The sequence below is a fragment of the Thermobia domestica genome, chromosome 4 (genome assembly GCF_964235325.1).
Source record: "Thermobia domestica chromosome 4, izTheDome1.hap1.1, whole genome shotgun sequence".
NCBI classification, from domain to species: Eukaryota; Metazoa; Arthropoda; class Insecta; order Zygentoma; family Lepismatidae; genus Thermobia; species Thermobia domestica.
In genome coordinates this window covers 289,567,493-289,582,932 of record NC_137457.1, presented here as the reverse complement: position 1 = coordinate 289,582,932, position 15,440 = coordinate 289,567,493, and positions in this window count along the sequence as shown.

The following is a 15,440-nucleotide window of genomic DNA, read 5'->3' as shown; positions in this document are numbered from 1 at the left end:
GGAATCAGGGGCGGATCCGGGGGGGGGGCGATCGGGGTGATCGCCCCCCCCCCCAGAAAAGAAAACTTTCTTATATATATATATAACTCATCCCAGAGTTTGGAGATCTTAAAAGTAGCTCTAAGTGGCAGTATTACAACCCACCGCCCCTACCCAGAAGTCCGTCCTGGATCCACCCATGATGGAAATAATTACGTCCCTTCCACGGATGATAATGAAGCAGATGCTGCTTTTTCTTCCGATTCTTCTTCAGACATTCTAAAGATACAGAGGAAAAGATTTAGAAGAAAGAGAGGAAGAAAAGAGGAAGAAGCAGAGAAAGAAGGAAAAGGATAGTTTAGTATTGAAAGTTTAGGCGAGAAAACGGAGATCCTAAAGAACCTGTTGAGGAAGGAAGGGATTAAAACATACAAGAAAGATGATAATAGACTTAGTCAGAGGGAAAAGAAAGAAGAAAGAAAAGGAGATAAAGTCAGAAGAGGAAGGAGTAGTATACCAGGTTATTTGTAAAGAATGCGCTATGAAATACATATGTGAAACAGGAAAGAGATTAGAACAAAGGATAAAACAACATAAGGATGATGTTAGACTAAAAAGAGAGAACAACGCAATATATAAACACATTAAAGAAACAGGACATGAGATAGATTGGGAAGGAATAAAAGGATTAGAAAGGGAGAAAAGGAGTGTGATAAGAAAGTGAAAAGAAGCCCAGTGGATTAAGAAGTAAGGGAAGGAGAAGTTGATGAATTGATCTAATTGACTTGTAATACATGAATTATGGGGAAAGATGATAGACAAAATAGAAAGAAAGAATTAAAAGGATCAACACGAGCTGTTGGAGCAGGTGTATTACGGAGAAAAGCAGATGAGCAATAGCAAATAAAAAGTGTAAGTGACAAATAACCTAATTGAGAGTTTCACAACAGGTGCACAAAAAGAGAAAGTGTCTACAGCGATTAAAAATTTACTTTTTGAGCCAATTAAAAATTTACGTTTACAGTAATTAAAAAATACTTTTTAGAACCAAGTAAAAGTTTACGTTTTGTAAAGAGAAAGTGGGCGTGTCTTGCATCCAGATTGTATATAAGCTGTCAAAATTGGTTATTTTTCTCATAATGTGTCTGAGAAAGGCTATGTTACATAGCCGAAACTGTAACACAAATATATAATCTTAAAATATGTACACTGCTTTTGTCAGCTGGAGTTTTATCAGTAGCCGATATCAGTGTCGAATTCATAGTTTTCCGGGCCGCTGAGATGAGCAGTGACATTTTCGAGGCAGTTTAAATCAAAATTCATTCCCGCAACTTGGGCGCGGAGAGATAAAAAATATGATCGAAACTGACCGATATTAGTGTCGAATCCATAGTTTTTGGGGTCCTGAGATGAAAATTAACACTTACGATGCTGTTTAAATCCAAATTCAGCTCCACAACTTTGGGGAGGGAGAAGAGGGTGGATATATAAAAATAATCGAAAATGGCCGATATTAGTATCGAATCAATAGTTTTTGGGGCGGCTGAGATAAACAGTGACACTTTCGATGCCGTATAAATCCAAAATCAGCCCCCATTAGTACCCGATAAGGGGAAGGGTGACATTTATTTATTTCGAAAAAACAACAGGCAAATACCTAATTACAGTTTTCCTTCATTCTATGGTAATACACTCGCATACACATATATTAACATAATAATATGATCTCAATTGTGTCGTAATACACTGTAAAATACATATATAATAAAATAATAATATGAAACAGAATATATACGATAAAATACAGATTAGCACGATATACATGATACAGCAAATTTATGTAGAATGAAAATTTTGTTTATAAATAAAAATATGTATAACTGGGTGTCCGTGTGACATCTTATTATACAACATACACTTTTCTCTGACAGGCGACACATCCAATGCGTTAGTCCTTTGCGCTGAGAGATGAAATATGCCATTAGGGGGTCTCGTTGCTCTATGTGGGACCCAAATTTTTATTTCTGATAACAAATATTCTGAATCTATTGCACCAGGAATTATTTTATGTAAGAAAGATAAAATGAAATGACTTTTTTCTGTTTTCAAGAGATTGTAACTAATATTTGTTTCGAACACCTTCGTAGCCCTCAAATTTTGGAAATATCTCTGCCTCTATATACGTTAAAAAGCGCAAAACGTTATTGCGAATGTTTTCGATTTTGTTTATATATTTCTTACCATTAGAACCAAATGTTATTGCAGCATATTTCACCTTAGACCGTACATAGGCAGTCTAAGGACATTAGTGTTAGAAAAATCATTTCCTAATATCATCACAAAACCAAAATTGCTAAAGGCCTCACAACTACTCTGTTGACATGAATATCGAATGATAGGTTTGACTACATAGTAACTCCAAGATCAGTAACATAATTCACTATCTCAATTGGAGTTCGATTAATTGTACATACATTGCGTACATAGTTCACTTTTCTGGTGTATGATACTACTTTGCATTTTCTAATATTCAGCAGCAACTTGTTTGATTCACACCATTGAGAAATAGCATTAATGCCACTTTGCAAAGAAATTTCGTCTAATTACCTGGAGATACTGCGATAGATTTTTAATTAAGTGTAAAATTAATTGAAAATGACTGATACTATGACGATATTGTTATATGTCCTTTTCCAATGTCCTTTTCCATGTTGTCCAACCCTAATATTTCCAATGCCAGTTCTTGGAACTAATGTTTAGTCAGTCGGAATTCGCAGAAGAGCGAAACAATGGAATTTTTCTACCCAGAAGGTGCCTCTTTCCTCAAGACATTTCAGCACCTCTCGCCGGACCGTATTTGGGAAGGTATTTGTTCTTACCCTCACTCACACCCACGCAAAACTGATTTTCTGAGCAACAGCAGTGGATCATACGTCATAATGTATTTTAGCGATTACACTATTGTGTACGTCAATATAATTAATGTACTTTCAATCAAGTGATAATTAATCAATTATTTCTTATTATCGAAGCAGTTATATAAAAACTAAATGTTTTAGGGAACTATTTTTTATTCCACTAGTATATTCATACCCTCTGAAAGGAACCAAGAAAAGTGACGCGAAAAAGAGGCGCGAGGAGTGCTCTCCAAAACACAAACAGAATAACACGCATTTGTCTAATTGTGCGAATACTACGACTAAATGTGCGAACTACGAGAATATAAATTCCAAAAAGTTCCTAAATTTTAAAAGTTAGTGCAAATACAATGTATTTTTATTAAATTACCTATAAATTAAAGAATTTGTGAATAATCCGTCTTTTGCGACGTTGTATGCCTAGGGAAAATGGAAGGAGCATTCAATGACCCCTTTTGGAGAAGACAATTCATCATTTGGCCAGCAAAGAAGAATAGTGGTTCTCTCTTCAAGAAATATACTGTTTCTCGGTAAACTATCGAAATCGTGATATTCGTGTGTGCTTTTTAGTGTCGTTTTCGTGCGCGTCGAAATCGAGTTCCATGGCCATCATCATATTTTTTTTTTAAATCAGAATATATTGTGTTTGTGATATTAATGTGTTCATAATTTCTTAAAAGTTAAAATACATACTATAAAAACATCTATTGCGTTTGCTATTTTTTAATCAAGTGATGATACGTTAATAGTGCTTTTGTGCATAGTTTCTAACGTTATTCTTTTATTATGTAAAAGGATAAGTATCATAATGTACTGTGTGCATGACTTAATATTTTAATAAGTTACAGGTGAACTACATTGAAAGTATCGCATTGCAAAGGCATATTTCTTTCTGTCTCTCTGTAACCATCCGGTGTCAGCAAAGTCAGTTATTCCCCCACAAGTATTCCTTTTGAAATTATCGATGAGGAATATACTATCGATGTAACCGTTATGTGCTTGACTCGCCAGTGACGGTGGGCACACGACTCAGTCTTCTTGTGGTTATTATTTGCACCCGAATCTGATGACCGTGAGTGTGGATTATTATAATTATTAGTGTTCGATCTCATTATTCCTTGACCATTCCTTATGGGAAGTTAGGAACGAACCCAGGATCACGGTATATAGCCATTCCCAAACAGAGACGAGCGAGGAACGAACTCGTACACTCATAAAATGGCTTATCCCGAGCAGAGACATACAAGAATCGAATCCCGCTACTGTCATAAAATGGCGCTACTCTCCACGGAAAGATGTTTCAGTAGGAAAAAGTGATTGTTTGGGCTGTGCTACTTTGTATATTTAATGCCATTTCATTAATTTAATTTATTTATTATGTTTTGTAGTGTGATATATAATTTTATCATGTCAACCACTTGTGAAATGGAAACACTGCTCGAAGCAGTAAAAAAGTTGTCTGCAGACTTAACTGAAACCAACCAGTCGATAAAAAGTAACCATAATAAATTAGTTAAACAAGTCGATAGTCTGAAAACAGAAGTAGCTGAGTTACGCGAAAAACACGATACATCAGTTCAAGCGATTACGAACGGTATGCAAGGAATAGAAACAGAGTGTAATGCTTTTAAATTAGAAATTAAAGTTGAAATTGAAAGTATGAGACGAGAATTTAGGGAATTCAAAATAGAAGTAAATGATCGATTTAGTGAAATAAAAATTCAAACAAGCAATCAGTTCACAGAAACGCGGAATGAGTTATCACTAGCGATCCAGCATGTTGAAATCCAAAGTAGCAGCTCTCTAACACAAACAAAAATAACTTTCAACAAATTTCTAATACGCATTACAGTAGAATTATTTATCTTGAAAATATGTTGTAACCAAAACATGTTAGCAGATATCGAAAGGAGGATTCAAACCCACCAAGCACAGATGGTCCAGTGGATGCGAAAAATAACAGTGAACGAAAGTAGTGTGAATAATTGTGGTACGGAAATCGACCGTATTAATCAATCATTTCTTTTTCTCAAAAACACAATAGATCGCTATAGCAGTAATGTAGCAGAATTAACTAACGACAGAGAAAAAGAATCAAAACAGTATATTCAGATTCAGAGTACTGTTTTGCAGGTTAAGAACGAAATTAGTAACTTCAAACAAGAATAAGAAATGTTACAAACTCAACTAACACTCACCCAAAACCAAATTTTGAATCTGTATGTTGAATCCAGACCCAGTAGCGTTAGTAATACTCGTAGCGTTACTAATTCATTATATGATAGTGTAGCTAATACTTCCCTAACTCGCAGTTCTACTAGTCATGGTAGTAGTGAGAGTACTAACAGTAGCTATGAGACTAACGTTAAATCAAAATCCAAAAGTAAAAATCGCAATCCTATCCATCGTAGAGAATCTGTCCAGATTAAAAATGCTAGGCCTATCAAGCGCAGTGAGATTGAATCTTTTGAAAAGTTTTTAGGCCATGAAAGCGAAATTACTGTATCTAATTTTTTGGAATTATTTGAGAAAAATGTTAAATTAATGCAAATTCCGGAAACACAATATTTAGGCATTTTAGATTTTTTGATGCAAGGATCTTCCAAATCTTGGTTCATTACTCGTAAACCCGATTTTAAATCGTACAATGATTTTGTGTTTGGTTTCAAACAACAGTTCAATCTCCCCAAGTTGTTTGTAGCTGATCGTTATAATAGAATTCGAGAATTGAACAAAAAACGTTAGTGAGGCATTCATATTAAACACAAATTGTTATTGCCTAACTATTTCCAAAAAACAATTAGTTTTGTTGCCATCTTTGGATTTACAGACCATGTTAAATGTTGTTCAAAATGTTGAAACATTGTCAAAAAATAATGAAAATTTTAAAACGAATAATGCATTTCATAAGAAACAAATGCGTGTGAATCAGGTTAATGCTCCGGTGAATCAATGTAATGAACAACAGGTAAAAGAATCGCAACATCAAACTAAAAATAAAAGTAAAAAACAATTTCAAGCTAAAAGTAAAAATCAAAATCCCAAACATAGGGTAAACCTAAAAATGTATATTCTCAGCAAAATTCTGAAAATAAAGGCACTCACAATTCGTATAGAAATCACGAAGATATAAATTATACTAATGAGAGGTGCGTTAACAGTGGTGGGCATATGCCACAACCGTTTTCAATTCCTCATTTTGGTAACCAACCATCTTTCAGTCCAAATTTTAGTCAACCTCGTACCTTCCCTCCTTCTACATCACCAGGTAATCACAGTAGAGCGACACCGTTAAACTAGAAATGCTCTGCCGAGAGAGTGCTTCTGGTAGGGCTAATGAAAATTTTTGTAATGCTCAAAATTTTAGTACTGAAAACGCACTCACCCCAACTTTTCCTGTAGAATATGTAATGAGTAAAAATATTAATTGTGTCATTAATTGGGATCTCGAAGTTTCTGAAGATGAAACCGAAATTATAGAAGATGTGGAAAAGTGTAATAATACTCAAACTGCAGAAATCATTGTAAAATATTAGATGCACAATTGAAAGCATTGTGCGATACAGGTGCATCAGCATCTCTTCTTAGCTTTGAGTCGTGAAAACGTATTTCTTTCGTAATTTCCCATCCGCAATTAAAACCTGCACCCCATATTTTCCTGGTAGATTATTCAGTAAACTAAAAAAGCAGGTCAAGGGTGAAATAAAAGTTTGTATGGAAATACAGCATATGAGTTCTGGTGGTATCTGTATTAAACACAGAATGTCTGTTAGGTCGTAATTTCCTCACATCTGCCCAAGCTATGATAGATTTTTCGAAAAACAATCAGTTTTTCTGAGGGAACGGAAGTTGTTGTTGTTCCAATGCTCGTTGAAAAATCATATAGTATAAAAAATAGTGAGTACCAACCTAAGAAGATTTTGGCATATGCTGATCGAATAACTTGGTATTTCTGTTGAAAATAGTAGTCTTTCAGATGAAAGTTCAGAGTTCGAATCCGACCACAAGCATTCATCTTGTAGTTAACAGTTTGGTTTTAGAAAGAAATAAATTAGAACAAGAGTGGATCCGTGCTTTAAATGAGCGAGACCAAGCATATTTACAATTTAGAAAAGATTCCAAAGATTTTAGAATAAAGGATCTGAATATATATGAAGCTGTAGAGGAAACTTTTTTACTCGAATATTACGGTTTACAAATATCAGAAATTGATAATGAAATTAAAAATGCACATTGTAATAAACAGAAAGTTGTGGGGATAATGTGTTAAGAAATGACATTGTTTTCGAAAATGTACGTGCTGTAGCAACGATAAATGAAATTAGGGAAAAGGTACATGAATGTGATCGTTTAAGTAGTGAAGAGAAACAACAATTGTTTGATCTGTTGGTAAAACATCGTAAAATATTTACTAACTATCCAGGTAGATGTAATCAATATTACAGTCTGCTTTGTCTTTATCATTAGAATTGAATTTTTTGTATTATATAATAATTTTAATAACAGACAAAACACAAAGGTTGTTCATTTAAATTCCAATATTGTTATTATTATTATTATATAGGAAATACCAGTTGAAGTTTAAAATCCTGTTTTTAGGTACATGCGGCGACATCTTATCACAATATCACAAGTTCTCTCTTTTGAACCCAGGCTAAGGACCTCATGTTCCCGGTATAATCACAACATCACAACAGTAAGTAGTGACTATTAAATCCAAATGATAGTCTTTTGATACATTAAGGCGCATGTCACGTAGTTCAATGGGGAAATTAAGAAAAAAGCCATACACACTAACAAGAATTAACTACTGCTACTAGCTACACTGTTATCAGTCATGTTTATTTTTCTTCACCTCGTTTTTATAGCAATTTAGCAGAAAAACTATGCCAGAGTGAAGGAAAAGAGGGAACTGTTTCGAGGATAAACAAACTACACGCACTAAATGGACGCATAAACTATACAGGTAAAATACAGTAGACATGCAAACTTCATAAAACCAAGACAAGAGCGATATATTTATTACATCAGCGTATGCTGCAACATACTCGTTATTATAACATACAGCTAAACATTCAAGTTTTCATTGCATATTCATTCAACTTGTTAGATATCAAATTGTTTAAATAATTACGTATCATCATTCAAGTTCTGAGTTTTTCTAGAAATGACATTAGACCATTAGTTGCAATTATAATACTAAGGTTCAATATTTTTTAAAGTAAAATTTTAAAATAGTGATAAAAATTAATAAACAAACGTTTTCAACCATATATTTAAATTAAAATTACAAAGTGATCTGCAAATCGGATTGCGACAAAGATTACATTTCACTAATGATCTTAGAGTGTGACTACAATTCAAAGTGTCAACTTGTCATTGTCGTATATTCATAGGTTTCAATAATTACTTATCAGGTTATGAGTACTATTTTTCTGTTAACGAACTTAAACTATAAGTTGTAACAATAATCCTAAGGTTCAGAGATTTTCAAATAAATTTTACAAAAGTGGTCGAAAAATTTTCAAATATTTTTTCAACTTTTTGCTAAATATTTTAAAAAGGATTTGCAAGTATTCTAGTGATCGTACTTTACAACAGTGGTCGAAAAATTTTCAAATAAAAATTTTTCAAACTTTTTGCAAAAATATAAAACAAACATTTGCAAATAATCAAGTAATCGTATACTAACAACATGGTCAAAAATTTTTCAAATTAAAATTTTTTAAACTTTTGCAAAAATATTAAACAAAGATTTGCAAATAATGAAGTAATCGTATTTTACAACAGTAGTCGAAACATATTTTACAACAGTGATCAAAAAGTTTTCAAATTAAAATTTTCCAAACTTTTTCTAAAAATATTAAACAAGATTTGCAAGTAATCAAGTAATCGTATTGGACCAAAAATAACTGTACAAAAATGACTTTAGAGTAAAAGTCGTAACAATAATACTAGAGTTCAAATATTTCCAATCTCATATTTATGAAAAGTGATCAAAAATTTTTTAAACTAAAAATTTGCATAAAATATTTTTAAAAATTTTCAAAAATTTTAAACAATGATTTGAAAGTCATCAGCCAATCAGATTGCATCCAGAAAAGCCTTTCACCAATGACCTTGTGCTATGAGTTCCAACAAAAGTTCAAAGTTTGAATTTGTTATTGTCGCATATCATTCAGTTTTAACAAACACACATGAAATTTGAATTGTTAAATTTTTCACCGATGACCTTAGAGAATAAGTTGTAAACACAATTCTAAGGTCCAAAGTGTGGAATTGTTAACTATACCAATAATTATATCACGTTTCAAGCACAAAATTTGAAAAAAAAAGAAATGAAATTAAATCTTTCAGTTTAATGTCCAACGATTATGCTAAGGGACACAATGATTAAAGGAAGCGAATGATGATGAAAAATTGGCGAAATAAGAAAGTGGGAGGTAACTGCAGAACCCAGAGAAAACCCACGGACATGATGTTGTCCACCACGAACTTACTTGTCCGGGAATCGAACGAGAGACCATTTCCACCAGAGGTAAGCTCTCTAGCACTGAGCCACCGTGTCGTTCACACAAAATTTGCAATAAGAAGTAAGGATCAACCTATCATATTTGACCGAAGATAATTTTTCACCAGTCATCTTAGACTATGTCCTATACTCGTCCATATTATCATAGATATGATTAAATAAAGTCTCTCGTCTTACATGTCGACAACATCCCCAAAACTTAAATTTTGGCAGTATTTCATCATGCGAGCGATCAACGTGAACCATTCCAATTTTTAAAATATATCCTTAGGTTCTAGAAAACAATTTCCAAATTTCGTTTTCTACAATTTCCGAAATTAAGTATGTGCTAATCTACCCCTCCCCCCAAGATTTGAAAAGAATGTCTCAAGACATGTCCAATGGACAATGTCCAATGAACCAAAATAAGACCCCTATTCATTCATTCATTAAATATGTTATAATAAAACCAGATTTTATAGAATAAATTAGATCACATAACTCCTAAATTTGATTTTTTTTGTATTTTGATACCCACAGAGAGACACGTGGACCATCAAAATTTATAGAAGTATATTTCTTAGTCCTACGACTTACTTACCAAATTTTTAGCTTTGACAATTTCCCAAGTTAAATAGTGAGACAATGTAATTCTCCCAAAATTTAAGATAGGAGCGTTAATATACGCATATCTTTAAAAAGGAGAATAGACCAATTTACTCAAATATTTAATCATATAACATGACAAAGCCGTATCCTGTCTTGAGATAATACAATCAAAATACTACTTCATGCTAATCCAAATTTCCGCCAAAATCACAATTTTCCGCTCTGTTTATAAGTATGTATATGACATTTTTATAATAAAAGAATACAAAATGAACCAACCTAATTTAGAGGGGTAGGTACCGGTATTTGCTATCTTTACAACATATACCAATATTTCTTTACAACATATACCAATTCAAAGGGAAGTCTTATGATCCATCACAAAATTGAGAGCCCAACAAAGCACCCATATCATGGAAATGATAATAAATCCTTTTACGTACTCCTGCAAGTAGCGATGTAATGTAATAAAGCCCCATTGAAAAGGATAAATTAGGTCAAAAACCTTCAAAGTTTGAATTTTTGCCAATTTTTACTCATAAAAGGGAACAGAATGGATCAACCAAACTTACAGGGGTACATACAATTGTCTTATACTACTTTAACAAATTTTGATTTCTGATAATTTTCACAAGTTAAGGGATTTATCCTACGTACCCTTCCCAAAATTTAGAGATGTCCAAGGTACCCCTGCCAAAATTTATAGGGGATAATATGTAGCCCTAGGTATTTACCTTCGGGCAAGGGATCATGGGTCCTATGGCAAGAAAAATTAAACATATAGGACCAGTACAACTGACGCTTTAATAAAAGTTGAAAAATAAAATTATGGATTTGATAAATGTTTTGGAAAGTCTTTCAAATTTATCCATTTATCATTCGAACCTCTAAATACTTATTTTGTGGGTCTGTACCTGAAGCTTTCTTGCTATTTTCACAATGATTTGAATCGGTCTTTATATATATATATATATATATATATATATATATATTTGAAAACAGTTTCAACATTGAAAGCTCACCACAAAGTTATCGGAAATGTATTGCACCTATTTTACAGGCCCCAGAAGTCTCTAAAAATATAACTCAGGTTACTTTTCATAATAACGTTCAATTTAAAACTATGTTTGTTCTATTATTAATAGCTCTGAAAGAATCATTAGATTGACACATACAAAATATTAATTTGAAATAAATAATAAATGGGGTCGTCCATTTGTGAGATTTTAATTTTGGTACTCATGTGTCTCAAATATTCAATAAAAAAAAGTATCAGGTAGTATTGAGTATTGTATAGCATCAAATATTAAGGTATGATTCGCTGTGGGTCAGCTCTTACCCCATTTGACAGTTGACAGTTGAAGATTCTAACTGCCTAGGCGCTTGTGGTACCAGCGAAAGTGCTGTAACCGGTCTAATAGCTGTTCGGGGTTCAAGTACTTTTGTGACTTACTATACAAACGATTGATATCACTTCTGATTTAGTCTGACAAGGGGTATTAGCAGTTATTTTAATATACCTCTTTTAAGACACTTCGAATGTATTTATATCATTATTCCTATCAAAGGAACGATTTTTGTACACTTATGTCCAATATTATTGTCGCATGTCTATAAATATGTGGTTGTAGGAATGTAATTTGATAACGAATTCGCCTGGTATTTCTTACAATGTTAGTATATGTATAATCGACAAATACATGTATGCGGAAAATTTCATGTCAAAAGAGCAGTAAATAAGAACAATAAATACAATAAGAACAACAAGAAAAATAAAACAAAGATAAAACTTTCTTGTCCATTTAGCAGCATTTTGTTTTACTCATCCTAATTTTCATATTTATAATCCTTTTTCTATGAAATTTACCACAAATATACATTTCCCGATTATAGACATAGTATCAGTATTAAAAGTACCTTGCAAAATCATTATCAAATTATATTCTTACAAGATGCGACATCGAGACATTGAATTATTTTGGACATGAGTGTACATTAAATAAGGTAAACTGTGCAAGTTCCAACTAAAGGAGCATCATATGATTCTCGGTTTGAGCACACTACATACAAATACATAACCCGTATAGGGCAACCAGAATTATCACTCGACAGAACAAATTATTTTGAATCTGATAGATCATATTGTTAAAAAGGAAAAGACATTAAAAACGAAACCAGAATGGAGTAAAAATGTTGTGAAACTCTTGATTAAAAAATCACACATTGGAAGAATTTGTTATATATTTAAGTACACATCATTAAACATATTTGATATTCTTTCCAGCTAGTGGCCCCTCGTGGCGTAGTCGCTGATGCTTTCGCCTTCGGTGCGAGTGGTCGCGGGTTCGGTTCCCGGTGGGGACACTCTGTCGAAAAAGTATAACAGCTCTTTTAGGGCAGCCATCTTTAGTGAAGATTTCCCTGGGCTTCCCTCATTCACACTAGGCAAATGTTGTGATTGTACCTATCATAATGGCCCTAAACCGCTGTCTTTCTTCCCTTTCATGGATAGTGTGCTCGCCGAGGGACGTCATCCCTTATACGTGAGAGGCTAAATGACCTTAGATGTCGACAGCCTAGAAACCTAATTCCTAATCCTCATCTTTGCAGCTAAAAACAAAACAAAGAATCAACCATTTTCAGTAATCAATACTATTCTCGTATTTAATAATACATTGTCGTTTTTGTTATATGAAACAAAATTTAGTAGAGAGAAGTATGAATATGAGTTTGCTTGTCCTCTATGAATCCCGATGGCAACGGTAACAAAAGTAGTTATTAATAGAATTACATATAAAGAACTTTGAACATTGTTCGCTAGGATATTTCAGGGACAAACGAAAACGAGCAACAAACTTATTTTTGAATGCGGTTTGTATAACCTTTAGCGCACTTCTTTATTATCAAGTTCCTATAAGGACCCCGTTCTTGCCGACTCTCAATATTCATAACCACGATTAAAAGAGAGGAAAAATGTTTCATATTCTTATGCCATTATGTAAACCTACAAAACGATGGTATATTGTGGGTTACACACACGCCAGGCGGATTTAGAACTTATGTGAAACTTATAAGTTTTTCCATCGATTTTTCATCTCCCATTCCGTCACCCAAGCTTAAAATATAAAAAGAACAGAACTTCGTATACGATTTTGTTTGCTCAAAATACATGTATATAGATATGTACAAACTTCGGTGCTCACACACACACACTCAAAAAGACACATATTGGGTTATGATATTAAAGATTAATGTCCGTAATAAAAAAAAATTCAGATATAGTAGGAAAGTTATGGCAGATAACTCTCCTCGGGGAAGTTTATAGGAGGGATTCGAACTAGAAATGAAACGCAAAGAAGAAACTGATTTCGAAAGACTATCGTAAGGGATATCGATTGATTAATGAATTGTTAATTCCAGTTGGGATAGTCTTTCCCATCGTCTATGATAATGGCGAATGAGTTTCTCGATTGGCATCTCGAATGCTGAAAGATTGTACATTTTCTCTTCAGTGACTCCATTGGTATGTACCAGTTTATTGGAAATGAAGGCGATTATTCCTCCAGAATAATGATGACTACTGATATATTTGTTCCTCAGTATGTCCCAGATTCTAAAAAGCAGACTAGAAAATAGGTATTATCTCCCACTGTAGAGTTGTCGACCAGATAGGTATGTACAACCGTTTTAAATAGAACGTGTTTTACTTTCAAAATTCATCAAAAAGAAACTAAGTACAAGTAGAAAAGAAAATACTTCGCCAAACCATGTCTAATTGTGGAGGTTATCTAAAGAAAACCTTAGTGACGATATATTGATTGAAATTATACTACTGCTTCGTAGCTGAGTACCTGTGTGCAAGTTGCAGGCTGCAATCAGGAAATTGTAGGATCTTTATCACTCACCCCGCAACCTATTCTCACCTTAACTGACCATATTTTAACAGACAACCCTGCCTAGGAGCACCTTCTTGATTGATTGCCGCGTTCCTGCTTGTGAACCGACTCTAAATATTCATGTTTACAGGATAATCTTGCTATAATGGCGTTTCCACCATTATGACGTGATTGTCGTTGATTGTTTGTTATCATTCTGACAGGTTTACGAAAGATTAGTTAGATATGCGGTAGGCCGATGAGGCAGCCCAACCTAATCCTAATGCTACAACCATCTGCCATTCATGCGCGTAACGTGAAGATAGCAGATTCTTACGGGAGATGAAGCCTCTCTATGACTAGTTGTGCTCATGAGTCCGGAACTCTGAACTACTCTTAAGTACGGGAGATGCATCGCCTCATTTCATTTTGCTGAATCCGAGGCGCTTGACTAGTCATTTAGTATAAGACTTGGGATTACTCCTCCTATCAAGTCTGTGAGTTAACACGGGCACTAGAGTTGAAAGAGGGAAAGATGCGGTGAATATTTCACTACGTAGGGCAGTGGTTCTCAACCTAATTCCTATCACGACATGCATTTTATTGCATCCTCTTTCCAGCGACCCCTCTTACAATTTCTGGTTTCTAATAAGCTTGTGCGGGATTTTTAATATATTTGTTGCGAAGATGACACGATATCCATCTATTTCTATAATACATAGTAAAATCTATTTCCTTTTTATAATAGATACAGTGATTTCCCTAAAAGTGAATGGATTAAAACCAAATATAGTCAGTTCATTCATTTTCTGCTTATCTTCGCGATCTCCATTAAGCCCTCTCGCGACCCTTTCAGGAGTCGTGACCCCAGATTGAGAAACTCTGACGTTGGGGATTCTAAATATCGGGATGGACACGGGTAAATGTGACAGCTCCCCGTGAAGATGGTTTCCTCCCGTTAAAGAGAGAAGTATCATGAGAATACACTTGAATTGAAAATAACAACATTTAAACCTTCTCTAAATACAGTAATAACGTAAGAAAATTCAATAAGTTAACTTTAGAATCTTATCTTAGAATTGTGTTATCTTTAAGTGTTATTGAATACAATTTCTGTTATATTTCTATGAGTTTACTTACTTGAACAGAAGATGGTGGTTAACACTTCAAAAAAATGTCTCTTCGTAAACAGGATAAAAAATGAACCGCCCACAATGTTGTTTAGTTCAGCCGGGTATGAATAAAAAATCATGTTAGAGATAATTAGAGGAAACCATACAACAACAACGTTATCATGACAATATAATCAGATATTATTATTCATTTCCGATACGCGTTTGGAAAATTGATACTCGTGAGTTCATTTACTTCAACAGAAGTTGATAGTCAACTTTCCAAAACAAATACAGTAGTTTCTTCGTGAAGGGAGAGAGAAATAAAATGCTTAGCCTATAACATTATTTACGTAGTTTAGCCCGACATGAATACAAAAAAATATGAAAAAGATAATTAGAGAATACGACAACAAAACATTGTCATGACTAGACA